Genomic DNA, 25,825 nt, shown 5'->3' with positions numbered 1-25,825 from the left:
GCGCGGCTGTGGCTCCACGTGACCGCTCCCGCCTCCTTCCCCAGCCGAAGCCGTCACGTGAGGCGGTCGGGGCGCGGCCGCCATGACGGGACAGGGGAGCCGGGTCAGGCTGGGAGCGTGGCGGCCGCTGAGGTGGGAGAACGGTGGGGTTTTCGCCTGGTCTTCTTGTGCTGAGCTGTGCAGTGCCATGAATCTATGGGGGATTCACGGCTGGAGGACTGTGGATGTGCGGCCTTCGGTCCCCCTGTCTCCTTAGATTTGTACATCTGCCCATTCTGCCAGGCTTGCGCGTTCTCCTGCAGCTCGCTCTGAAGAATAAACCCCGTAACAGTCCCTCAAGGAGCTTTGGTCTTTATGGCTTAATGACGCCTGGAAGCACTTGTCCTGGGCCTTTGAAGGGGAGGAAAGAGGCACAGGTCAGGCTGATGGAGGATGTCTGGCTAACTGGCGATGTTTTCCTCACCATGTAGTTTGGCTGTCTGGAATGAGGGGACTGATCACTTCAGCGGAAAGGGGAAGATAGCTGAGAGAAATCAAACACAATTACCCTAAGATAACCTAAGCTTAACAGTTAATGTGCATCTGTAGTGACAAAAGTATACATTCCGCGCAGGTGGGGGGGCACGATGAATCCTCTGATCTTTCATACCCAGAGTAAGTGATGCAACTGCTGACATGGACAAAAAGGTGGTGGGGTAGCTTCACTGAGCTGTCCGGGCAGGACCTGAGTTGGCAGGTGTCCTTTCAGGATAGGGGGTGAAACTCACAAAGCGTGCTGGGTTTGTAAACCCTGGTGAGATTTAAGAACAAACTGTCAAGATTTGCGCAGCACAGTCAGGAGTGGGAACTTTTTAATGAATATGCAGATACAGAACTTGAGCTGCTGAGTGATGCTTTGAAGATGGCAGATTTCATTCGAGTGAAGTGGAAATTTAAACAGGGTTGACAAACCCGAGCAGGTTCTTTCGTGGATATTGCCCCTGGTGTCCAGAGATTAGGACAAGGTGCTTTATAATAGCATAAATAGAGCAGAATACAGAACTCGTCAAAAAGCTGTAGCTACAGCATTAAAGTACAGAGGGCAAAAGGCAATACATAATCAGAAGCTGAAGTGAAAGAAAAAGGAGTGGCTGCGGAGGGCTTAGTAGGTGGATGACAAGGAGGTAGCAGGGATCAAGATGAAAGTAATGTGTGCAGTTAAATGAGATAGCCACATAGACAGCACCCCTATCAGCCAGCTTTTCATAATTCCTGTTTCATAATGGCTAACATGCAGCTTTGATCTCTCATAATAATTTAGCCCAAGGACCGGTAGTGTGTGTTAAGCTCTTTTAGGTAAAAGCAACCTCAGCACATATGCTATCTGCTTTCTCCAGAACCATTATCCTTGAAGTCTTTCTAATTTGGCCAGTTCTTCCTGCCTTGTAATTCAAGGTACTTAATCTATCCAAATAGCTTTTTTAGTTCTTATCAAAAAGAGTTTCCCTGATGCTTGGATTATAATTTTATTAACAGAATTAATAAATGCTAATTTTTAGCGTCCTTTACTGTAAGTTCTTTGAGACATATATTTCATTTCTCAAAATCCCTGATAATAATAATCTGCCCAGACCAATTGCTTAATATACTCTGTGATAACTTGTTAGTGTTAACTAATTGACTGAGTTCCTTCATGCTCACAGCAAGGGACAAGAACTCATGAAAGTGCTGGCAAGAAGTCGTAACCCAAAGTAATCTTCTGTGCATATGTGTTGCAGCCAGAATTTGGGATTCATATGTACTCAAGCACTGAAAATTCGTCTATCAAATGCTTCCATTGTTGACATGTCTCAGTCACAGAAATGGCACAAGGAGACACACTGAGTTACAAAATATATTCTTTAAATCCTCTCTCAGATTGGCTTTTCTACTTTGTGAAAAAGGGCAAATATCCCCAAATGTGTGCATATATACAAAATTTACATATATATACATAAATTCCCCAGAATTAATGCACACTATTTTTCTAAATCCAAATTGGTCACAACTAATTTCTCCAGCTAATGTGTACAGCTTGTTGACCAGCTCTGATAGAGAAGACTGGAGGAAACTCCAACTGTTCTTTCAATAACTGGGAGAACTTGGCATTTGTTTCAGTCATTTCCTTTTATAACAGTTTTCCTACAGTTTATCCATGACTGAAGTCAGAGTCTGCACATCCCCTAGTAGAGTTTCTATGTGATTGTAGTTTTGAATGGAATAAACAAACCTTTGTAAGTACTGGATGATTAATTTGGAGGATTTGAGGAAAGAGGAAGTTTATCTGGTTGCTCTCAAACTCTCTCTTCCTACTGTTACTTTTGCTGCATATCACTTAACGTGTTTTTTGCTTGCTTTCCGAAAGAAAGAGAGTCAAATGACAACTCAGAATACGTATATAGGTTTATGTGATCTGCTCTCTCCTCTCAAATACTTCTGAAATCTCGGGCTATATTAATCAAATTTCACAGTGGGCGGAGATCTCAAAGAGATAATATTCTGAACGGCTTTGCAAAAAATAGGTGCCTGAATAGAAGAGAGAGATTGTTATCCTCTGCTGAGGAAAAGCCTGTAGAACAAGTTCATCCCATGTGCCCTTAAATTAATTAGGAGCACTCAGGAAAGAATCTATGGAGCTGTTGTGGCTAGTCTATTGAAAAGGTCAGTTCTGTGCTTTGTAGTTGGTGAAAAGGCAGAAAAAGAATGTTAGGTACATTGGGTAAGAATAAAGAATAAGATGGAATACTGTTGTAAAACACAAAAAATGCTTGTACATCTGGAATATTGTCTGGAATTCTCCATAAAGCACCAAGGAAGGTGCAGAGAGAAGCAATGAGCTGATCAGAGGTGTGGAATTGCTTCCTTAAAGGAAAGGGGGGAAAAAATAAAATAAAAAATGGTGTTTAAATACAGTGGAATGGTTTAACTTTGAAAAGGACTATGGAGGAATCTGATAATGGCATAAAAATCTATTGTCATAGTGAAAGTGAGTTCTGTGTATCTTACAGCACAAGATTCAGGTGTCCTGAGTAAAATTTCCAGGCAGTACATTTAAAGGAAAAAAAGGAAAGCATGTTTCCTCCTGAGTTACAGTTGTAAATTGCTGCAAGTGTATTGTAGAGACCAAAAGTATAAATGTGTTCATGATTGGATTAGAAATTGAAATGGAAAAAATGTCCATTGAGGTGTCTTAAACATAATGCTAATGCAGCTGCCAGCTCAGGAAATCTCCAAGTAAAGGAGTGGATTCAGCCAGCAGATTAAGACACCTAAATTTGGGTTTCAGTGTGTAGGTGTCTCCATGTAAACCAGATGTCTAAGCTCTCCTTATACTCAGTAGAGATCTAATGTGGGATTTAGTTACATAAATGCAGACATCGAATGCCATTTTAGACATTGTGGAGTTTTCTGCCTGGCCTCCTGTTCCAAGAAGAAGTAGATCTCCTAAAAAGCCTGTCATGTCTGAAGTCTCACATGGAAGCCTTTGATATTTCACACCATCACAGTTTTCACTAAGCCCATGTGGTTAGAAAGCTGAACCCTCCTCATAGTTGATACAGTAAGCTATTCACACCACCTTAAGGGTCTGATATATCAGTGTATTTTGAACAGCTGAATAGCTCTCAGCTTCATTAACTGTTTTGGGTAGTTCTCTATTGGCTGTAGAATAAACCTGAATTCAGATGAAGACATCTGCATGTCTAGCTGTCAGAATGTATAGGCTTTGCCAGGCTGTTCCAGGGGGCATATAGCTTATCTTTTTAATGCTAAATTACTTTAAGTTTCCATTGTTTCAGCGGGGTTTAATTTAGGGGAAGAACACAGGAGATTATGTATGAAAAACCTTAGAATACTCAGATTTGTTGATAATGAGGATTGTGTGAAGTTTTAGATTCAGGATGTGTTGTATAATGTTGCACTGATGTATAGTGACACTTTGAACACAGCTGCATGACTCCCTAAGCCTGGGAGAATCCAGATGGCCAAGAGTTCTGGGTCAACCACAGGTACTGGCTGATGAAGCCACCAGAATGACAGATTCATAAACTATTAGATTCTATAGCTCAAAGGGAAATTTTGTACAAAGGTAAATCAAAACTGATTTGTGTGATGACAGGCTTTACACCCTTCTGTGAATCAGACCAGTTAGATCTTGTTAAAGTAGAAGAACTTGCCTAAGAAGAATTTGGGCTAAGATTCAGGCCAAAGAAACTAGGAAGAAACATAACTAGAAAAGCCAAATGATAATCAGGTAAGTTTTGGAAAGCAGAATCAGTTTTTTTCTTCAGTCTCTCATGCTTCAATGTTATTTCCGTTTTCTCATTGGAAAGACAAAACTTTTAGCACTAATGCTGTCCCTTTGGGCTGATTAAAGTTTTAACAAAACAAGTCAGCAAGCTTTAACTTTGTTTTTTTAATATCTTAAAACAAGCTATGAAGGAGCATTTCTTCCTTTAAAACTGCATTGGTCATCAGTTCTACTGCAGCAGTGTTCCCATTTGATTTTTATTGACAGAATGCCTTGATAGCACAATAAAGAATAAGGGCTCCCTCCTAGCACCACTGCTGTTAACACAGAGTATCTATATCTCTCAAATATCCTGCTCTTCAAGACAAACCACAGACAAGAACAAACTTAATATAATATAACAGGAAGGTACTCTCCTTTTTCCCATGTATGTGACATGGATAACATCTACCAACCAGGTAAATATAGTAACATTAACCCATGCGAATGAAATAAGAAAGAAACTGTGGAGTGAAATAAGGACCACATGTGATGTGGCCCAAAAATCTGCAGGAACATGAGGAAGAAGCCAGTTGTGTGAGTGACAGACAGTGCTTGGGAGAATTCACAGATCTAAGGATCTTGCCATGTTTTGTCTTAGCAAGGAATTGCAGCACTGGGCATACAAAGAATGTAGAATCTTAGAACCAACTAGGCTGGAAAAGACCTTTAAGATCATCAAGTTCAGTCACTAAACCAGGACTGCCAAGACCACCACTAAATCATATCACTTAGGGCCTCATCTACATGGTTTTTGAACACTTCCCAGGAACACTGATTCCACTACTTTCCTGGGCAGCCTGTTCCAGTGCCTGATCACCCTTTCTGTGAAGAAATTGTTCCTAATATCTATTCTAAAGCTCCACTGGCACAGCTTGAGGCTGTTTCCTCTGCTCCTATCACTTGTTACTTGGGAGAATAGACTGACCCTCACCACACTCCATGCTCCTTTCAGTTGTAGAAAGCAATAAGGTCCCCCCAGAGCCTTCTCTTCTCCAGACTAAACAACCCCAGTTCCCTCAACAGTTCCTCATGAGACTTACTCTCCAGACTCTTCATCAGCTTTGTTGCCCTTCTCTGGACCCACTCCAGCACGTAAGTGTCTCTTGTAGTGAGTGGCCCAGAACTTAACACAGTACTCAAGGTGCAGCCTCACCAGTGCCAAGTACAGGACAGTATCATCATGTTCAACTTTTTTCCTTCTTTTTTCATAGAATCATAGAATAGTTAGGGTTGGAAAGGACCTCAAGATCATCAAGTTCCAACCCCCCTGCCATGGGCAGGGACACCTCACTCTAAACCATATTACCCAAGGCCTTGTCCAGCCTAGCCTTGAACACAGCCAGGGATGAAGCATTCGCAACCTCCCTGGACAACCTATTCCAATGCCTCACCACCCTAATAGGAAAGAATTTCCTCCTTATATCCAATCTAAACTTCCCCTATTTAAGTTTTAACCCATTACCCCTTGTCCTGTCACTACAGTCCCTAATGAAGAGTCCATCCCCAGCATCCCTATATGCCCCCTTCAGATACTGGAAGGCTGCTATGAGGTCTCCACGCAGCCTTCTCTTCTCCAGGCTGAACAGCCCCAACTTTCTCAGCCTGTCTTCATGCGGGAGGCACTCCAGTCCCCTGATCATTCTCGTGGCCCTCCTCTGCACTTGTTCCAACAGTTCCATGTCCTTTTTATGTTGAGGACACCAGAACTGCACACAATACTCCAAGTGAGGTCTCATGAGAGCAGAGTAGAGGGGCAGGATCACCTCCTTCGACCTGCTGGTCACACTCCTTTTGGTGCAGCCCAGGATACAGTTGGCTTTCTGGGCTGCAAGCGCACACTGCTGGCTCATGTTCATTTTCTCATCGACCAGCACCCCCAAGTCCTTCTCTGCAGGGCTGCTCTGAATCTCTTCTCTGCCCAGCCTGTAGCTGTGCCTGGGATTGCTCAGCCCAATCTGTGTTATTTTTCTGTACTTTTTAACACGCCTTTTCTGATACTTTCTGTAGAGTTTCTCCAGAGCTGTGGAAAAGTTATATTTTATCTTTGACATGTTGCTGACAAAATTCCATCAGTTTTTGGTGTTCAGTTCTCGCTCTTAAGATCTGGGAGTGAGATGCTACGTTTTCTGTCTTTATTTTTTTTTTTTTTAACCTTAAATAAAACGTTCATTGGAACCTCTAGAGGGAGGTAATTGGCTGAAGGTTCTGTCCAGTATTGCTCAACTGTGCTAAGAACACTTCACAGGCTTGGGTCTGGGCCAGCTTGGGTGATTTCTTTTCCATTTTGGACTGTTTTGCAAAGTTTTGAGAATCAAAACAATCCCATAAACCCCAGAAATCTCATAATGGAATTGGTTTTTTTCCCAATGAATAATATAAGAACTTTGCCAAGAGTTTCCTTCCATCTTTGTTTCTACCAGCTGATAAGAAGGGAAAAACAGTGTATTTGCAGAGGAGGTAAGTCTCACTATCTTCTTTTTACAGATGTGGAAGTTAAAGCACAGAAAGATGAAGTTGTTTGTCTCAGGTCAACCAACAGAACACTGGCAGACAAAAAATAGAACCAAGTCCTTCAGTGCTCACTCTGTTGCATCACTCCATCTTCCTGTTTTGATAAGAACGTCTGAAACGTAATTTTCATTGGTAAGTATGTGAGAAAGATTCAGACTTCCTGAAACATGGAAACCGAAACCTTTAGTTACATCATGTAAACAGAGGTTAAATACAGTTCACACTGAGACAAAGACCCCAAGCCTGAGCTGTGGCACTTCCCGTTGTACAGGTATCTTTTTCCTAATTCTCACAGTGGGTATAGTCTTCCAAGTATTTTTCATCAAAAGATACCTCAGCCTCCATCCCCAAACCTATTGTATAACAGGATCATAGAATGGTTTGGTTTGGAAGAGACCTTAAAGATCATCTGGTTCCAAATTCCCTGTCATGGTCAGGGACACCTTCCACTAGACCAGGTTGCTCAAAGCCCTGTCCAGCCTGGCTTTGAACACTGCCAGGAATGGGACAGCCACAGCTTCTCTGGGCAACTTGTGCCAGTGCCTCACCGTCGCCACAGTAAAGAGCTTCTTCCTTATATCTAATCTAAACCTCCTTTCTGTCAGTTTAAAGCCATTCTCCCTTGTCTTGCAGCTACCTGCCTTTGTAAAAAGCCCCTCTCCAGCTTTCTTGTTGGCCCCCATTAGCCACTGGAAGCTGCTTTAAAGTCTCCCCAAAGCTGCCTCTTCTCCAGGCTGAACAAACCCAGCTCTCTCTCAGCCTGTCTCCATAGCAGAGGTGCTCCAGCCCTCAGAGCATTTCTGTGGCCCTCCTCTGGACTTGCCTCAACAGCTCCACGTCCTTCTTATGCTGGTGGCCTCAGAGCTGAATGCAGGACTGCAGGTGGGGTTTAATGAGAGCAGAGTAGAGGGGGAGAATTCCCTCCCTTGACCTGCTGGTCACACTTCTTTTGATGCAGCCTAGAACACGGTTCACTTTCAGGATTCTGAGCCTTTTTTTTTCAATCCATACTACAGTTTCATTTTCTGCATTATCAAAGATCGAGTTTTCACTTTCCTAGCACTGAGAGAAGCATAAAAAGTATGTGTAATGAGCAAAGGATAATTATCCAGTAGTATTCATGGTTTTATTTTAGCTCTATTTTTATGATTGGTTTTACAATATTCTGTTGACTCATATCAACGGGGGGCAGTTCCTGCTTCTTTGTAGCAACTTTACTATCTCTTGTAATCACAGAATCACAGGGCTTGTACCCCTTCTTCTTTCACCCCCGTCTCTGATTTACCATTCTTGTCTGCTGTTTCTGTAATCCATCCAAAAAATTAATTCACAACTTTACGATTTTCATGAACATCCAGACAACCATCTAGAAACTACTACTCTAAATAAGTCTATTTGTTCAGAGGCCGGCGATCTATTAGCAGTGTACCTGATCCTTGTATTGTGTTTTTTCCAAGGAGAATATGTGAAATTCAGTAGTAGTTGTATTTCCTATTATACTATACGTAGTTGAGAAACTGAAGAGAACTTATATTCTTATAGCTAAGAGGGTAAGAATTAGGAGATATAACTGTCTTCAAAGTGCTCCCTCCATAAATCTGGGTTTATTGCTCCATGTCTTCATTTGTTACATACAGCATTTTGAGAAAATTCTTACCCTCCCCCCCCCCTCCACCTGTGTCTATTTCATCTAGTTATTATTGAAAGCATTTGTGACCAGGCACAGTTTCTTGGTGGGCAATTAGGAATCACTACAAATAAGCACAGCTGACCTCTCTTAGAATTCCTAGGCAACTCCAAAGTGAAACAAAAAAAGTCCCCATCAAGTCTTGCGGATTTAGCAGAGAACTGTGTTAGGAGAGGCTGTCAAAAGCTGTGTTTCTAGAATGTAAATTTTTGAAGTGCAGTAAACTTGATTTTAATAAATTATGAAAACAAATGAGAAAATAAATATTCTAATTGGTCTATATAGAAACCAAGAGCTGAACAGTTACTTGTAACTTTACTCCTTATTTTAACATACCCCCCCCCTTTAATTAAAAAGCTCAAGATCTTTTTAGGGCCTATTAAAAAAACCCCTATGCAAATAACATGACCTTTGTGATAATGATTTTAGTGAAGGATTAGCAGGCAATTAGATGAATGACTGGGGGAAACCATCACACTTTGAAAATGTCAAGCTGTGAAAGAAGTATACTGCCAAAAGAAAATTGTGAAAATGGAAGATAAATACTGCTAAAATTTGTCCTGGACATATGTTGTGCTGAACAAGGGGATAGCATAGCATTCTGTGCAAGTTCTAAGATGCCCCCTGGTGTTATAAACCTCAGCTATTTATTTCTGTTGAGACATTGTGCATGGTCAGAGCAGGATAGTATTGATAAAGGATAAGAAAGTGTAAGACAAATGGAAGCTACAGAAGCCCACACATCCATGGAAGAGGGTTTGGTGGCAGTGCCATTTAGGATCTAACTGCCATTTACATTAAGCAGAATTAGAAGTAAGCTTTTCCATTTTAGGTAACATTTTCAGTGGCAGGACTTAGAGAATGCTGTATGGTGATGGAGATCCGGGTGGGGAAGGAGTTGACATCAGTTTATGGGGCTATAGATGGAAAGGAGACTTGGAGAGGCTTTGGAGAGCCACAGAGAGAGGAGTCTCCTTCACTCAAATGTTTCCTTTATGGCTCTGTGACGGTTATAGGACCCCAAACCTGCCCTTGAAGCCATGTGTCTCAACTCCAGTCACCACAAGCAATAATATACCCTGTCGGAAGGATCTACAGAAGTACAGAGAAGCATCCTACAGCAATTTCTACTTACTTGTGGCTGCTGAGGAGATGAAGCAGAAGCAAAAGAAGAGACAGGAGAAAAGGAACTATTTCAGCAAAGACAAAGGAACAAATAGAAGGTGCAGAGCCAATGAAGGAAACATTTGAGTGAAGGAGACTCCTCTCTTTGTGGCTCTCCAAAGCCTCTCCAAGTCTCCTTTCCATCTATAGCCCCCATAAACTGCTGTTGACTCCTTCCCCACCCGGATCTCCATCACCATACAGCATTCTCTAAGTCCTGCCACTGAAAATGTTACCTAAAATGGAAAAGCTTACTTCTAATTCTAGCCAGTGGTTTTGTGGGGTTGGTTATGTGGACTTTTCTGGAATTAAATCACACAAAACGTGGACCTAGAAATGTATAGACAAGAGGGGAATCAAATCCAAGTGATTCTGAGAGTTTGGGGGGGAATTTCCTGTACTATAACATAGCTATTTCTAACTGAATATTTAGTATTTGCAACTTTGTTTTGGAGGATCTTCAGATGGCAAGACAAAAGATGTTTGCCACTTCATTCAAGCAGAAAAAGAGTATTATAAGCTGTTTTCAATACTAAATAAATACGAATTCTCTACCATTTTGTATATCCTAGCGATAAAAAGAAGTATATAATTTTATATAATTTAGAGAAAATAGCAATGGTTTAGCCAGGTGTCTAATTTTAATGTCTACATATTTTGGAGATTTATTACTGAAGGAAGTTTTGGTTCTCTTGGGGATTAGATAAGTGAGGACAGGGAAATGAGGAAATGAGAGCAAATCCCTTTGAATAGATCGCTGTAATAAAATTTGCAGCACTTCATTATGTAAAAATCTGTTGTAAAATAAAGAATCCTAGTGTTCTTAGAGCCTTTATGGCCTAAAGAAATAAGGTAAAAATTTCAGCGCTCACTGTAATGAAAGCCTTCAGCTCTTGTGGTGAGAAGAATAAAACCTTGAAGATTTGATACCTACATAAAGTGATGGCTCATCCTGCAACACTCTAATTTAAAAAATAATTTAAAAAAAGAAGAGACAAAGTGAAATATCTTCTATTAGTTTTTAATAAAGCCATTCTTCTGATTTTACGGGGACCAGCTGCTGGTTTTGTTAGTGCTCAGGCTGGTAATAATGAGTATAGGTCCCAAATATATCTTCTGGCACTGCCCCAAAGTACGTAATCCGTTCTCCTAAATGCAAGCTTATGCTGTACCTTATTATGGAACCAAATTATCTGAGACTTGCAAAGTAATACCAGATGGTGATTGTAGGTTCGCTGGAATTTGTGGTCTCTCTTGTCTTGCCACATGTTTCACCACTTGGAAGCTTCTAAGTTATATTTTATAATTGTCTCCTTGGCTCAACTTTTCCTTTCTTTCATTTTCTGTTTTGGTGCAATTCTTCATGTTTTCACTAGGTGGGTCCCCACAACAGTACACGGGGAAAGCAATTTGTTGAAGAGCCAGAACACACTTAGGTAAATGTCTCTCCCCCTCAGTTTTATTACCACTTTCTTTGGCAGAAGTTCACTGCACCACATGTTTCAATGTGCGCTTTAGTAATTTATAAAACTGCTTAGAGTGTTGGGACATTGTCGTAAAGGGATTTGACTTGGGCATCTTCCTAGGACTGTTGCCTTTCTAAGTTACCTATTTCAACTGGAAAGTAAAACTAATGTACTCTTCCTCTAGCCAGTCATTTACAGTCCTATCAAGGTTTGTAATCATTTTACCTTTCAAAGGGTGATGAAGAGCTTGTTGGTTAGCAGCATACATATATTCCTTTCCAAAATCAAAAGTTAATGCTTTGAAACTTTCCATACTAGTCAAAACACACAAAACCATCATTTTTTTCCACTTGTGTTAGCTATTTACTGACTACAGAAGACAGACTTTTAAGCTAAAATGAGTACAAGTGTTTTGTATGAGTGAGTGTGTGCTTACCTTAAAAAAGATTTACCAACTAAACCTGGCCTAAACAAAGCCTAAACACAAGACTTCAGTTCTCTCTATCCTCTAATGCTCCACAGAGAAAATTAAAGAAAAAGAAGTCAGAGATTAGCAGTATTTTTAATGTCCTGTAGAAAGCTGATCTAACCCAACAGTGAGTAGCATAAAAGCTATACATATGTAGTTCTTGAGCCCTGTGAGATGCCCTCTCCACCTGAGTCTGTATATGATTCTTGTCTGGTGCAGCATCTGTCACACCAACCTGGGAAAAAACTGCTAAGACAGGAACAGGGCAGCTCTTCACCCTGTTATTTTTTATAGTTAGAACTATATAGACTTTGAAATCATAGTGCTCTGTATGTAGCTTCTTTACTGTCTTAGGTTGTGTCTTCACCCTGGAAAGAAAGAGGATGAGTTTATCCACAAAGAGGTCTATACTGTCATGTCCAGGCTGTTTCTGACATTCAAGGCTCTCACAGTTGCAGCTAGCCCTCCTCATAGTGTAGTCTGTAGCATTGATTCAAGTTAGCATGGGTAACTGTTACCTCTGGGGAGCTCATCTAAGGTATCTTTTCAATGCCCACTTCTTATATCTTGGCACATACACAAAGAAAATCAAACCTACCAATTTCAATTATTGTGAAGTGGGTTTTTTTGTTTCCTTCTTCGTTTCCTCTTTTATCCAGGCTTATTAAGTGAATCTAGTTCATCTGCTTGCTTGTCATGGTAAGACAATTCATGTGGCAGTCTAGCAAGAAGTGCAAATTTTGATAGAAATAAAGGTTTTGTTTCATGTGATTTATGCTTACAGGGCAAAGAAAGGTTTAGAAAATTCTTGCAGTATGTATTACAAAGAGAAGGTGAAAACTGAAATTGATTGCTTTCTTGCTCAGTAACCAACTTACATTAAATAAAACTGATAATCTTTATTGAATATATTTAAACTCAGAAAATCTTGATCTGTTAAATAGTTAATGCAAGACAAGAGAAGGGCTGTCAAGTTACACAGAGGCATGGTAGTTTTTTGTATCAGAGATCTGGCTCAAAATTCATCCTTAGGAGAGATCATAACATCTGATTCCCTGGTTTTAGCAAGTAGCTAGATAGAATTTTCTGTAGTTTACCCAGACCAGTTTTGATGGTCTCCTTGTCTTCATTTTGATGGCAAGAATCCCAACTTGGAAAAAAATAGTTTCTCTATTGTTTTCATTTACTTACATCTCTAAGTGATGGTTATGAGTTCCAATAGTTGTCTCTTCATTATCAACCTAGTATCAGTTACAATCTCTATTCTCAGCTGTGGGCCAAATCTACATTTAGGCTGAGTGCAGAAGCTCTAGGAATCCAAGGCAATAAAGAATAGTGAGAAATTCCAATAAAATCTTGATTCAGATTTGGAAAGTTCTTGTGTGTCTGAGCCTGGAGAGTTAACCTGGGTAGAGGGTATCTCGTGCTCTCCTGGATTAGAGTCACCCTTCTGCATCCTTGGGCAGTTACACAAAGTGTAGTGGGAGTGCTCATCATTTCTACTTCCTGAGTTACAAACCACAAAGCCAGACATACTATATGAGGTCGGTCTGCTCACACTTGTCTGGCACCATCATTTCCTCTGGGAAGATGGCAAAGGCAAATAGCAGCTTGCCTGTTTGCATGTAGGCGTGATCCTCCTGAGAACACATAATTTGGCACCATGTGCAAGTGAAGTTCAAACGTCCTCAAGCTATGAGTTGTTGACAGTATTTCTCAGAATAGACATGTAAACTACTTAAAGCAGTGTTGGTGTTGCCTTATCTCAACATCACCTTCAAAAACTGCTCCCAAGTCACTACTAAGTCACCCTGGTTGGGGAAATATGCTTACTGCAGAGGGTTAACCTCTTAACCTTTGCATCTACCCCCTTGTCTGCAGAGAGAGGGTAATTACGCTTACTAGCCTCGTCAGGACTCTTGGAGATGCAAAGGACACTTCTGTGTCCATTGATGGCTGCTTATGTATTGCTGCCCCATAGTGCGGTGTTTACAAAGGGTATAATCCTCACAATAAAGGCAATGGTGAACATCCCAAATAACAGCAGTTTCTCAGACAAATTACTAGCCGTGCAAAATGGGCATCACATTTAGACTGGTTCCCTGTGCCCTACTCAGAATTAAAATGCAATTAAGCATAGTGGGTGGTATCTCACCAATATTACTAGTGATGGACCTGTCTCTCCTTATAGGAGGTAGTATAGAAGTGCCAAGTATCACTACTGTAATAAAATCAGAGGGAGGTAAATATACCATAGAAATATTCCAAGGCCATTTGTGTCAGCAAGCAAACTTGGCTACAACACAGAAAAACTGAGAGTTGTTAATAAAGAGGATTAAAATAGTCATCCTCTGGGCTATAGCAGGACTTAAGAAGTGCCTGTGAATGCAATGTTCAATAAGGACTCCAAGGCAAAGCTCAACTGTAACTTGGAGTCTGCACAGAGGGAAAAGAGAAAACAGTCCAGGATCATGTTACTCATCTGGTTGTAAAGGGCTCTGTTTTCAGCGCTGCCCCCAGGGCTTTACCTGATCTGTCCAAATAGAAGATGTCTGCTCTTCCCACCCTGCAATCATTCATACATAAACAACTCTAAATACTTTTCTGGCTGTTCTGCCAGCTTCAGCTCTTCTTGCTTATTAAGAGCCTGCTCTCCTGCCAAAACAACAAACAGCTCGTGTGGGTTGTGGTTGGGGGCAGAGGCAGGCAACAGCGGTCTGCTCATTTCCTTTGTTTTTCACGTTTCTCTTTGGCCTTACTTTGGGTAAGATCCAAAGGATGGATCATTGCTGGTTCCGTCATGATGCAGAAGGAACAGACATCACTTTTCAAACAATGACAGCTTTATGAAGCTTAATAGTCCTAGCCAAAGTCTTGATGCTATCATCAGACATGTCTTTCTTCCCAGTCCCTGCAGGTGACTGCAGCTGGCAGCAGATCTTTTGACAGTCAGATTCTGTATGTTATCTCTGTTGGACCAAGCCTTTAAATAATTGGACAGGAAGATCTGGGAAACAGATATGCTATTTGAAGGCATAAATAACATCATGCTGAGTGCTGCAGAAAGCCTTTATTCAACTTTGATTTGGTTCAAACATGGTCATCTGGTTTGGCTTCCAAACAGGATTTCTGTATGTGTATGCTCAATTTCTTCTCAGACCACCAACTGCCATATACAAATCACTTCTCACTGTGCCTCCATCCCTCAGCTCATCAGTGGGAATAAGATGTATTTGACTTAGGGGAAAGGGAGGTAAGGAGTGATGGGAAGTAAGTTTGTGAAATTGACTGATTTTCTGGTAATAGAGATCTATATAAATAACTTAAACACAGGACTTAAATAGTGAGAGTAGTTGTTACTAACAGCAGAGAAATGTAGAGAGCATTGTTGGTACAGTGCCATCAAATAATGTCATATAACAGTGAAATCCTTCCCTATGAAGAAAACCAGGCCATGCAAAGTAAAACCAATATAAGCTTTTTAAATTAAAGTGGAACTAAAGTTTTGGGTACTTTATCTGACAAAGTCACCATGATGGTGATTTAGACTAGATATAAGGAAGATATTTTTTACAGTGAGGGTGTAAAACACTGGTGCAGGTTGCCCAGAGAGGTGGTGGATTCCCCATCCCTGATAACACTGAGGGTCAGGCTGGACGGGGCTCTGAGCAACCTGATCTAGTTGAACTTGCTCACTGCTGAGGAGTTTGACTGGATGACCTTTAAAGGTCCCTTCCAACACAGACTATTCTATGATTCTATGGTTCAAAGAAGTTTAATTCTTCACTTTGCTAATTGCCACTTGTGGTGATTACACAGATTTTCATTTTAGGTCACAAAGTATTTTTGATAGTGATCATAGAATCATAGAATCATAGAATAGTTAGGGTTGGAAAGGACCTTAAGATCATCAAGTTCCAACCCCCCTGCCATGGGCAGGGACACCTCACTCTAAACCATATTACCCAAGGCCTCGTCCAACCTGGCCTTGAACACTGCCAGGGATGGAGCATTCACAACCTCCCTGGACAACCTATTCCAGTGCCTCACCACCCTAACAGGAAAGAATTTCCTCCTTATATCCAATCTAAACTTCCCCTGTTTAAGTTTTAACCCATTACCCCTTGTCCTGTCACTACAGTCCCTAATGAAGAGTCCATACCCAGCATCCCTATATGCCCCCTTCAGATACTGGAAGGCTGCTATGAGGTCTCCACGCAGCCTTCTCTTCTCCAGGCTGAACAGCCCCAACTTTCTCAGCCTGTCTTCATGTGGGAGATGCTCCAGTCCCCTGATCATCCTTGTGGCCCTCCTCTGGACTTGTTCCAACAGATCCATATCCTTTTTATGTTGAGGACACCAGAACTGTACACAATACTCCAGGTGAGATCTCACGAGAGCAGGATAAAGGGGCAGGATCACATCTTTTGACCTGCTGGTCACACTCCTTTTGGTGCAGCCCAGGATACGGTTGGCTTTCTGGGCTGCAAGTGCACACTGAAGACGGCTCATATTCATTTTCTCATCGACCAGCACCCCCAAGTCCTTCTCCACAGGGCTGCTCTGAATCTCTTCTCCGCCCAGCCTGTAGCTGTGTCTGGGATTGCTCCAACCCAGGTGTAGGACCTTGCACTTGGCATCAACTCACATTTTAACATGCAGGTATTAGCCAAAGGCTATTTCTTTACTTCCAACACACCAAAAGTATTTGGCTAAAAAAAAAAAAAAAAAACCCAGCAAAACAAACCTCTACAATGTACATGCACATTCCTGTTTGCCTTTTTTCATTCCCCTGCCCGTTTTCACAAAGGGGCAATTTCATCTACCTGGCCTTTTCTGAAATGCACTCTGGGAGGTGATTTAATTTTTGCTGTGCAAAGAGGAATGGCAAAATCCTAGCACTGACAGCATCCTGCCAGATAGTGCTGCTATGAGCATACCACCAATATCCAACAGTCTGAGGACTAGCAGTTCCGTAACAGCTATGGATCAGAGGCAGCAAAGAAGCAGTAGATGGTTTGACCTATGGCATTTTAGGATATTTGCTTGCTTTTCAGAAGTCTGGAGGCTCTGGATTCCCTGGCATCTGGTTGAGCTGGGGAGATAGGTTAACTGAAGGACTCTTTTGTCTTGGGTGAGGTCTTCTGGGCAGCCAGATGTTTTATTTTGTGTGTATTGCAGAAAAGGTTGCTTTAAATCTGTGTGTTCTAGGGATGATAAGTTGAAATTGAGAGGGCAAGCTGCAAGGTATTTTTTTCCTTCACACAGCAGTCTTGGCAAAAGCAGGCAGAAGAGAGGAATTCCCTTAGATTAATGGTACACACGTTGCCTGTCATGCAAAGTTTAAGCCTGAAGGTTTTAATCATATATGATGATATGGGCCTGGTTTTAAACTGATTTAGCTGCCTGTCCCTAGTTGCTACATGTTGCTTTTGGAGCACTATAAAATGCTGAACAGTTCTGAAAGTCAGGATCCAAAATTCTAATCCTGTAGCTAGAATGAAAGTACCATGTTTTTTTTGTGCAGTGAGCTCTGCTGACTTCAGTGGGCTTCTCCATAGACAAAAACATTCACCTGGAATTAAATGTTTATCTGTTTGCAGATAATATAGATCATTGATGTCCTACATGCTGTCCAGGAGAGAGCCTGAGCAAAACCAGGAGAAACTGTGATGTTAGTGATATTTGTGTAAACCGCATGACATGTGCTTTCTCAGATCATCCTTTTATAATGCAGTATTCCCGTAACAAAGTTCTTACTCTTTTTCACATTTGAAAGTAGAAAAATTATTGTGTGCTGTCTGCGGTATATCCATTCCTGCCAAAGCTGACTTAGAACAGAAGGAAAAGACAGCTTTGCTCTTCCAGCTATGGCTTTTAGAAACATTTTTTGTCTGATTCTGTTAGGCTCCCGGAGAATGTTTCATGAATATGTAGAATATTGTGTTATTACTGTATTGTATCTGTGTTAAACCTTTTATCATTCCACAGCCCTTTGATATAGAGAAGACTTACAAGTCCTGGGTTACAAATGATAAAACAGTAGTGCAGAACTTAACTCCCCTAAGATTTCTCTTGGGCAGAACTCCCACATGGGAGGACTCTGTTGCTTTCTTTGTTCTTGCCTAAGGCCGCTAATCTCAGGGATGCTGAATGAGCCATATGGGATTGGGTCCCTGCTGGGGATAGGGGGCAAGGGGATCATAGAATCATAAAATCATAGAATAGTTAGGGTTGGAAAGGACCTTAAGATCATCCAGTTCCAACCCCCCTGCCATGGGCAGGGACACCTCCCACTAGACCAGGTTGCTCAAAGCCCCATCCAACCTGGCCTTGAACACTGCAGTAGACATCGTCTAACTGACTATAAGAAAACTCCCAGAGGATATGTCACTTATTCTGCTAGTTCGGTTTCTTTCTGCCTGGAAGATAGAGAATGTGGCACAATAGCAGATACATCATACAATTTGGGTTACCAAGGCATTTGTGCTTAAGTTTTGACCTGTCTTTGTTTTCTTATGCAAACAACAATGAACAAAAAATATGATTGTTACATGTATTAATAAGTTAATGATAAACTTACTTAACAATGATAGCTTTCAGAATGCCATTAGGGGGCATTTAAGCTAATACAGGGGTCTTAGTATTTTTATATCTGGTTCCTTGCACACCTGTTTGTACTGATCAAATTCTTGAGGTTTTCCTCACAACTGTTAAGAGGTAGAAACTTTACTTTTCAATAGCATGTATGCATGCGTTGTATGACCAGGTTAAAGTCCATAGGGCTAAAAGAAACTCGGGTATCTCAGGCTTCCAGGTTTATATATAGATTTTTTTCTGATGCAACAAAATGAAAGACAAACTCATAAAGCATGTGGACCCATCCCAAACTGCAGACGAACACACTTTAAACTCCAAGACAGTGTAAACAGAAAAGTGTTTGCTGCATTCAGGCTTCTGTCCTAGATCTATCCAGAGAGTTCCAAACTCTTTTTGGTTTTCCTGTCAAGTTTCTGGATCTAATTAAATCCACCTGAGTCTCACTAACGTATTACCTGAGATACGTGACGTTAGGGAATCTCACCAGTATAAGCTGAGGTGTAATTTAGATTGTCATCTTAAAAAATAACACTGTAGTGGTGACCCTAAATCTGTAGCCCCTCCATTACTTCACTGCTTGCCAAGGAGACCTGACTAAAGCTTGCTAAGCAAGTGTTGCTTTTCAACCCTGGAACTTGTGCTGTCTGCCTGGGGCTCAAAGCTTGCAGCTCAGTGGTAGATCTCCTTTATGACCTGTGGGAGTCCCACAAGTGGTATGCAGTACACATGCAAGGAGTTTGCCATTTACCCACCAAGTAATAGACTCATGATGCTGAATGGAGTGCTATAGTCATTTGTCAGATGTGTATGATCTGGTTTAACATTAGAGAAGTTTAGGGATAAAATGATACTGAAGAATACAAGAGTTTCAATAATGGAGAAAATGACAAAAAGATACAAGATGGGTTACTAAGGTTATGTTTGGCAATAAAACACTTTCATAGCTGCTCCAGCATCTCATCCAGTAAGAGGCTGACAGACTTAGTTTCTGTTGCCTATATCAGACTTGGTTCATCTAGAAAACTTCAGGGCTACATCTTTAATGTTCTAGGATAAAGAGGTTACTTGAGTCTCCTGGAACTGGTGTTTCAGCCTAAAGTCTCTTGGAACTGTCTGTTTCAGCAGACTGTCTTGTCACCTGCAACTTTCCCTTTCATACCTCTTATGGTAGGACACTCAGACTCGTGTTAATGAAGGAGACCAGGTCATTTCTGTACACTCTGGACTCTCTTTAAAATGCCTAATTCTTTTTTCTGTTGTATACTTCAATTAAAACACATTCCTGGCTTCAATTTTGAATTGTTTTGTGGGGGTTTTTTTTCTTTTATAGGTCCCTTCAGACAGGGTGTTAAATTTAGCATATCAGAACTTAAAGATATATAATGTGCAATTCATTAATAAGAGATAAATATTATAATTCCATTTGAAAATGCAGCTTGAATTAGCTCATTTTTAGGAATCTAAATGCAATACTAGAACATAAATGGATGGCAAAACTGGGAATTGGTGTTTCTAGAAAGAGAGTTTCAGGAACTCTGAGTTACAAGGGCCTTTTTCCTCTGAACCCTGAGTTACAATGGCCTTTTTCCTCCTGAACACCTCACACTTCTGCTTAGCAAAGAGATAGGAGAGTTTAGCCGTTAGGTGCAGTGGACGTACCATATAAGTATTTTTTGGATTTGTGTGCAGGGCTGTGTATAGGAGTGTACAGTCCTCATACCTTTACATCTCTGTGTAACCTTTTTCAGGTGTCCTTACCTCTGTAGGACTTTGAACTTGGTACAGAATAAACGAGGTCTCAGCACAGTATGACCTCTAATACAGTCCTCCTCGTGTTAGAACTGCCTGTGTCTGACACAACAGTACAAAGTCCAGGCAGTCTGTTGAAGGCGGAACTGGACTGTTCTGATACAATTTTCTTGTATCTTATCAAAATTGCCCCAGTGAGCCAGGAGAGTCCAGACTACTTCTTGGTCTCCGGCTCCTTGGCTCAGTTTTTGTCTTCAGGCTGCATGAGCCAATTCGCTATTCTCTGTCTACTGTTCTCTAATTTTCTGCTATTTTTTCTCTGGTCAATTTTATCTCTGATTTGCCTTAATCCATCTCAGAATAAAACCTTTCTCTCACACATTTTCCTAGTTCTGTCTCTGAACGTAGCCACAAAAATTTTGATTGCTGTGTGCACTTTGCCTGGCCATTTCATGTTCCCTGACACCTCATTTCCTATGCACAAAATCAGATTAAACTTGTTTACTGTTTCCTCACTTCATTGACATACAATGATGATTGAATATTAAATAGCAATCACATCTTCACAGGGATAGTCACCAATGTGGTAGGCACCAGCCACCTGAAAAAAGTGAGTTGTACATTTGACATTTATTGCATCTCTCTGATCTGAGAAATGTTAGAACCACAGTTTAAGGCCATTATGGACAGTTCACCTAGACTTAAGTGAGGCTGGTGTGTACGTTGAATGCCAGCCTGGGACTTCTTCGTGTGTTTAGCTCCAGTTGTATTTCTCATGTGTGGTTCATTTTGCTGAAAGGCCTCTCTGGTCAACTTACTTTCCAGCTGACCTCATAAGATTAAAATATGCGTCTGAAAAATCAATTTAAAAAGAACTGAAATACAGCTCTATTATATATTAACATGTGTCCTTGTAAAAAAGGGCTGTGATCTGGGTATGCAAAGGCTAATAATTGACCAACTTGTCGTGCCTTAATATTTGTTCTATTTATTTTCTTTGCAGAAAGCATGCAAACACTTTGGAGGGACACTAAAAGAAAAAGTCTGCAGAATACTCATACCAAGTTTAAATAAGCACATTTTAAAATGTTCAGCAATGATTATCAATGTTTATCACCAAGGGCTACAAAACCCTTCTAACAAAAGAGAAATCTTACATTTTATAGGTTAATGGTAATGCACGAAAAATAGGTTTACTTTGGCCCACTGTAAGACTACAAAAACCGCTGAAGTGATAAAGGCACATGAAAAGACTGGTTTGTGGTTTTGTGTTATTCACAGTAGACAAGTTCAGTATTTGATTCCAGGAAGTTTCTGAGGGCTCCACGAGGTGCTCAGCATTTACATAAATGTGTCTGCAAATCACTACAAAACTGAAGCGTAATCATGACATTTGACTTCAGGGAGGAGGTGTTTTGGGAGAACAAAGAAAACAATGCATTGCCTTGTCAATACTAGTAGCAGAGGGCACCTAGCCTGGGATTCTCATGTCCAGTGGTAGCTGAGAACTGATTTGACCTCCACCCTTGTTTGCCTTCCTTAACTTGTGTGCTATATTTTTGTTATTCACTTAGTGTGCTCCTTTTTCTCCAATTAGAATTGTCTTGAGCCCTGGAAGTATTTGACTCCACAGGACTATTTTTTTCTCTTAAAATACTCTGAGGTATTACAAAAAGATTTACTTTCATTACAGCAATTTTTACCAGGCAAATCGGTATTTGGTTGAGAAGCCATTTTGATTGCTACACTTCTTTGGCTTCCAGGACTTCTGAAAGAGTCTCATGTATTCATCATCTCACAGTCTGTAGGACTATGGCAGAATGAGTCATTCTTCTCCTTTCCTAGTGAATTTTGGGAGAACTCACCTTCCTTTCTGGGCAAGCACATATATTCTGGGAAATGTCAGAGGATTTGGAGCATTTGAATAGTTAATTTCTCTCCATGTTATTGTAAGGGAATAGTGGTCTTTCAACCAAAGAGTAAATTCTTTAATTTCAGTTTGTAGCTCAAAATGAGCTCTATAGATGAGTTAATCAGTGGTGTTTTCAATTTCAGCTTTTTAGCTTGAGAGCACCAGGATTTTAGAGGTTTTTAGAGGGTTTTTTCCTCTGAATAAGATATAAGCTGGGGGCTATATTTGAGCAACATAATGGCAGGGCAGACGCGGTTGTCATATACAACTGTGAATCTGACACTAATCATTTGGTAGTCACAACTTGTTGGGCCTAATTCTGAGAATACATTCTGTGTGGGAACATATTCCAGTCACCTGTTATTACCCATATCATATTGTATATAGTCCCTGTCATGAACATATTGCTGCTATTTTATTATTTGCCCGTTTCTCATTGAAAATCCATTCCAGAACTTGCTTTCTCTTATATATGCGAAACTTCTTTTAATTCCTCGACTAAATGTATACATGCCAGGTTTTTTTTTTCCATTTGTTCTTGTATCAGCTTCAGATTTCATCTTAATTAATTTGAGGTGAAGCTGAGATCACTCTCAGAGTCAGGCTGATGCTTTCTGAAAGAGCTTATAAAGCTGTAATTCCAGTGCTCTCCAGTTTTCTTCAAGGAAAAAGTACATGTTTCCTCCTGCCCAGCAATGCTTTGATACCTAGAGCTTTTTATTTGCTTCAAGCAGTTCCTCAGTTCTGGGGGTTTGTTTTGATTTGGCTGTCATGACTTGGAGTATTTGGTCTCTCATAGTAGATATTAAAGAGAAAATCAGCATATACTATCTGGACGATCCGGATCAACTTTATAATTGTCCACCCGGAGAATAAATAATGAAGCAGCTTTACTGTGCAAAGAATTAACAAGAGGTACACATTTTACAGATTAAAAAATTATATCCTTCACTCAACAGTACCACTGAAGTTGTATTTTTTTTGTGTGAAAAATCATGTTCACACAAATGTGAATATTTGTGTGACGGTCGACATATACTTGTTTGGGTATTGGAATTTCCTGAGTTTCTCTTCTAGTGCTAAAAAACAGAATACTTTCCATAAGGTTGCCCTTATTCTGTGGGACATCTGTATTCTTGTAGCCTTTTGCTAAGGGGTTACTGTCAGATTCTGAAGAGATAAATGGGAAGAGTTGTCCCTTCATATCCGTACAGCTTCAAATGAAATGTCTGAGTTTCCACTTTCCCGAGTCAAGTCTTGCTGCTGAGTTGAAGGATAGCAAACTTTAGGGATTTGAAGAATAGCGTAATTGTTAGTCCAAACACCAAAAAGTACATTCTGAGTAGCAAGTGTCTAACAGTTGCATCTGAATAGCAGATCTGAATATTCCATTAAATCAAGCACATTGTACCCAGTACTTTGCATTTTATTTTGGCAATGAGATAATATTTTTTTAATGTGGATCCTGAAGTCCTGATAAAAACAAAACTTCTGTTATGATAAAATTGCAGGATTAGCCCCAACTTCTGCTTCCAGCAAAACCTAACACTTCTTCCTCCCTAGAAAATATAGTTACCTTGGGGCCAATTTTGTATGGAATGCTTAAGACTGGTTTGAGGTATATATACCACATACGCACATATGTTCACGTCTGCGTATTAGCAATTCTGTATGTCTGCTTTGGCTTTGCCTTTACTATAAAATTAGATCTGTTTACGGTGATTTTTACATGTGGATGGTTCTCCTATATTCTTAACTAGTTAGATGCTATTTAATTACTCTAGTAGAATATGCTAGTCAAAATACAGATATGTTACCATTCCAATTTGGAGTTCCCAGGCACAAAATGCATGTCATTATTATCTTCTAGGTATTAAACTCCTGTTCAGATATTCATAAGTCTGATAATGCTGAATAACTGATAATTCTACTGTCAGTTCAGATGATAGAATAATGTTCAGTAGAGCTTACTGCTGTGCAATAAAAAAAAATTTCCACATGAAGAGGCCTAGAACACTGCCAGGGATGGGACAGCCACAACTTCTCTGGGCAACCTGTGCCAGTGCCTCACCACACTCACAGGGAAGATTTTCTTCCTAATATCTAATCCAAATGTACACCCTTGCAGTTTAAAACCATTCCCCTTTGTCCTATCCCTACACACCCTTTTAAGAAGCCCTTCTCCAGCTTTCAATTTGGCTCCTTTAGGCACTGGGATCTGCTCTAAGGTCTCCCTGGAACCTTCTCTTCTCCAGGCTGAACAAGCCAAACTCTCTCAGATTGTTTTTGTAGGAGAAGTGCTCCAGCCCCCAGAGGAGGCCTCATCTTCATGGCCTCCTCTGGACTCACTCCAACAGGTCCATGTGCTTCTGATTTTGGGGGCCCCAAAGCTGACTGCAGTACTACAGGTGGGGTTAAATGAGAGTGGAGTAGAGGGGCAGAATCACCTCCCTCAACCTGCTGATTACACTTCTTCTGATGCAGCCCATGATAGTTTGCTTTCTGGGCTGCAAGCAGCCATTGCCAGGTCACGTTGAGCTTCTCATTGACCAACACCCCCAAGTCCTTCTCCTCAGGGCTGCTCCTCCTCCATTCTCCGCCCAGCCTGTATTTGTGCTTGGGATTTCCCCTGACCCACATGCACTTGGCCTTGTTGAACTTTATGAGGTTGGCACTGGCCCACCTTTCAAGCATGTCAAGGTCCCTTTGGATCTCATCCCTTCCCTCCAGCATATCAACCAAACCACACAGCTTGGTGTCATTGGCAAACTTACTGAGGGTGCACTCTATCCCACTGTCCCCCATATCGCCAACAAAGATGCTGAACAGCGCCAGTTCCAGTATTGTCCCCTGTGGAACACCACTCATCACTGGATTGCTGAATAAGGAGTAAACAGCACAAAAGAGAAGTCAATTTGACTTAAAATAACATACATCTAAGACTTCTGTTCTCTGTGCTCTTCCCACAGTGCTGAGTACCCAGAGAACTGGGAAGACTTGACTGCTTTCTGTTTTAAGTAATGAAGTTGGCTCAAAATGGGAACCTATCAGATACCAGTTACGAAGGGAAGAACTATTTTTTTCATACTGGTTTTCGTTTTATGGGGAACATTCAGTGGGAAAGAATCTGATTGCAAACTCTGGGTTCGTGTTAACTGTACTTTGCGCATGTCATATGTTACTTCATGCTCTGCCTAGGAACATTTCAAATATAACCTCTTCATCAGTGACAACACCATCAATTAATGATTTTTTTTTGCCTTTGTCTTGTACCTTCCAAGACCTAGAATTTCACCTTGAGCCATTCCTTTAATTTAATTTACTTTTAATCTTACATACATCTACTGAGTTTATATGCATCTGTAGTGTAAAGTTTTAATTTTTCATTGAAGACTTTGAAGTTCAGGTAGTTTGCATGATAATACATCATCAAAATTTTGATGGAGAAAAAATTAATAATCTCAATGAAGCTACACTATATCCCACTAACTACCATCTGTTGAGAGCTCTTTTGATTCAGTGTGGGGAGAACATTTCTGTTTTAGGGTCATCTCTAGACATTCCTTTCTTCTAAAATTCTTCTGGTAATATTTCAGACCATCATCCTAAGAAAAATGATACAGTTATTTGAGATACTTCAAATCAAATGTTCTTCCTGACATTAGATTACTGTAAATCATCCTTTACCACCATTTTTACAATTTTCCAAGACTATTGGAGAGATTTAAAGCTGTGCATCTGGCTTTGAATCTCACACTGATTTGAAAAATCACGTGTTAAATCTGCGCTTACTACTTTACAAATACATACATATTTGGGAATTCCATTGTTGCTATGGTAATGCACAATCTGCAGTCTTTTAACTGGATATATCAATCCCCATTCATGTGTCAGAATGATTTCTAGTAATTATGGCCCTTGGTACCTTCATCATTATACACCTCAGTGCAATGTCAAG

The 25,825-nt window shown here is 40.6% G+C and overlaps 1 long non-coding RNA gene across 1 annotated transcript; it reads left to right on the top strand.

Annotated features, from left to right (window-relative positions):
* The first annotated feature begins 11 nt into the window (after positions 1-11).
* On the top strand, positions 12-24,918 carry LOC133210066 (uncharacterized). Its single transcript, XR_009724849.1, has 3 exons — positions 12-132; positions 6,794-6,952; positions 24,837-24,918. It is a non-coding gene; the product is annotated as an uncharacterized LOC133210066 (long non-coding RNA).
* The last annotated feature ends 907 nt before the right edge of the window (positions 24,919-25,825 follow it).

Source organism: Neopsephotus bourkii, unplaced genomic scaffold, assembly GCF_033783945.1.
Source record: "Neopsephotus bourkii isolate Nb327-2 ecotype Australia unplaced genomic scaffold, CSIRO-AGI_Nbou_v1 NB_53, whole genome shotgun sequence".
Taxonomy (NCBI): domain Eukaryota; kingdom Metazoa; phylum Chordata; class Aves; order Psittaciformes; family Psittacidae; genus Neopsephotus; species Neopsephotus bourkii.
This window is presented reverse-complemented; position numbering and strand designations above follow the sequence as displayed.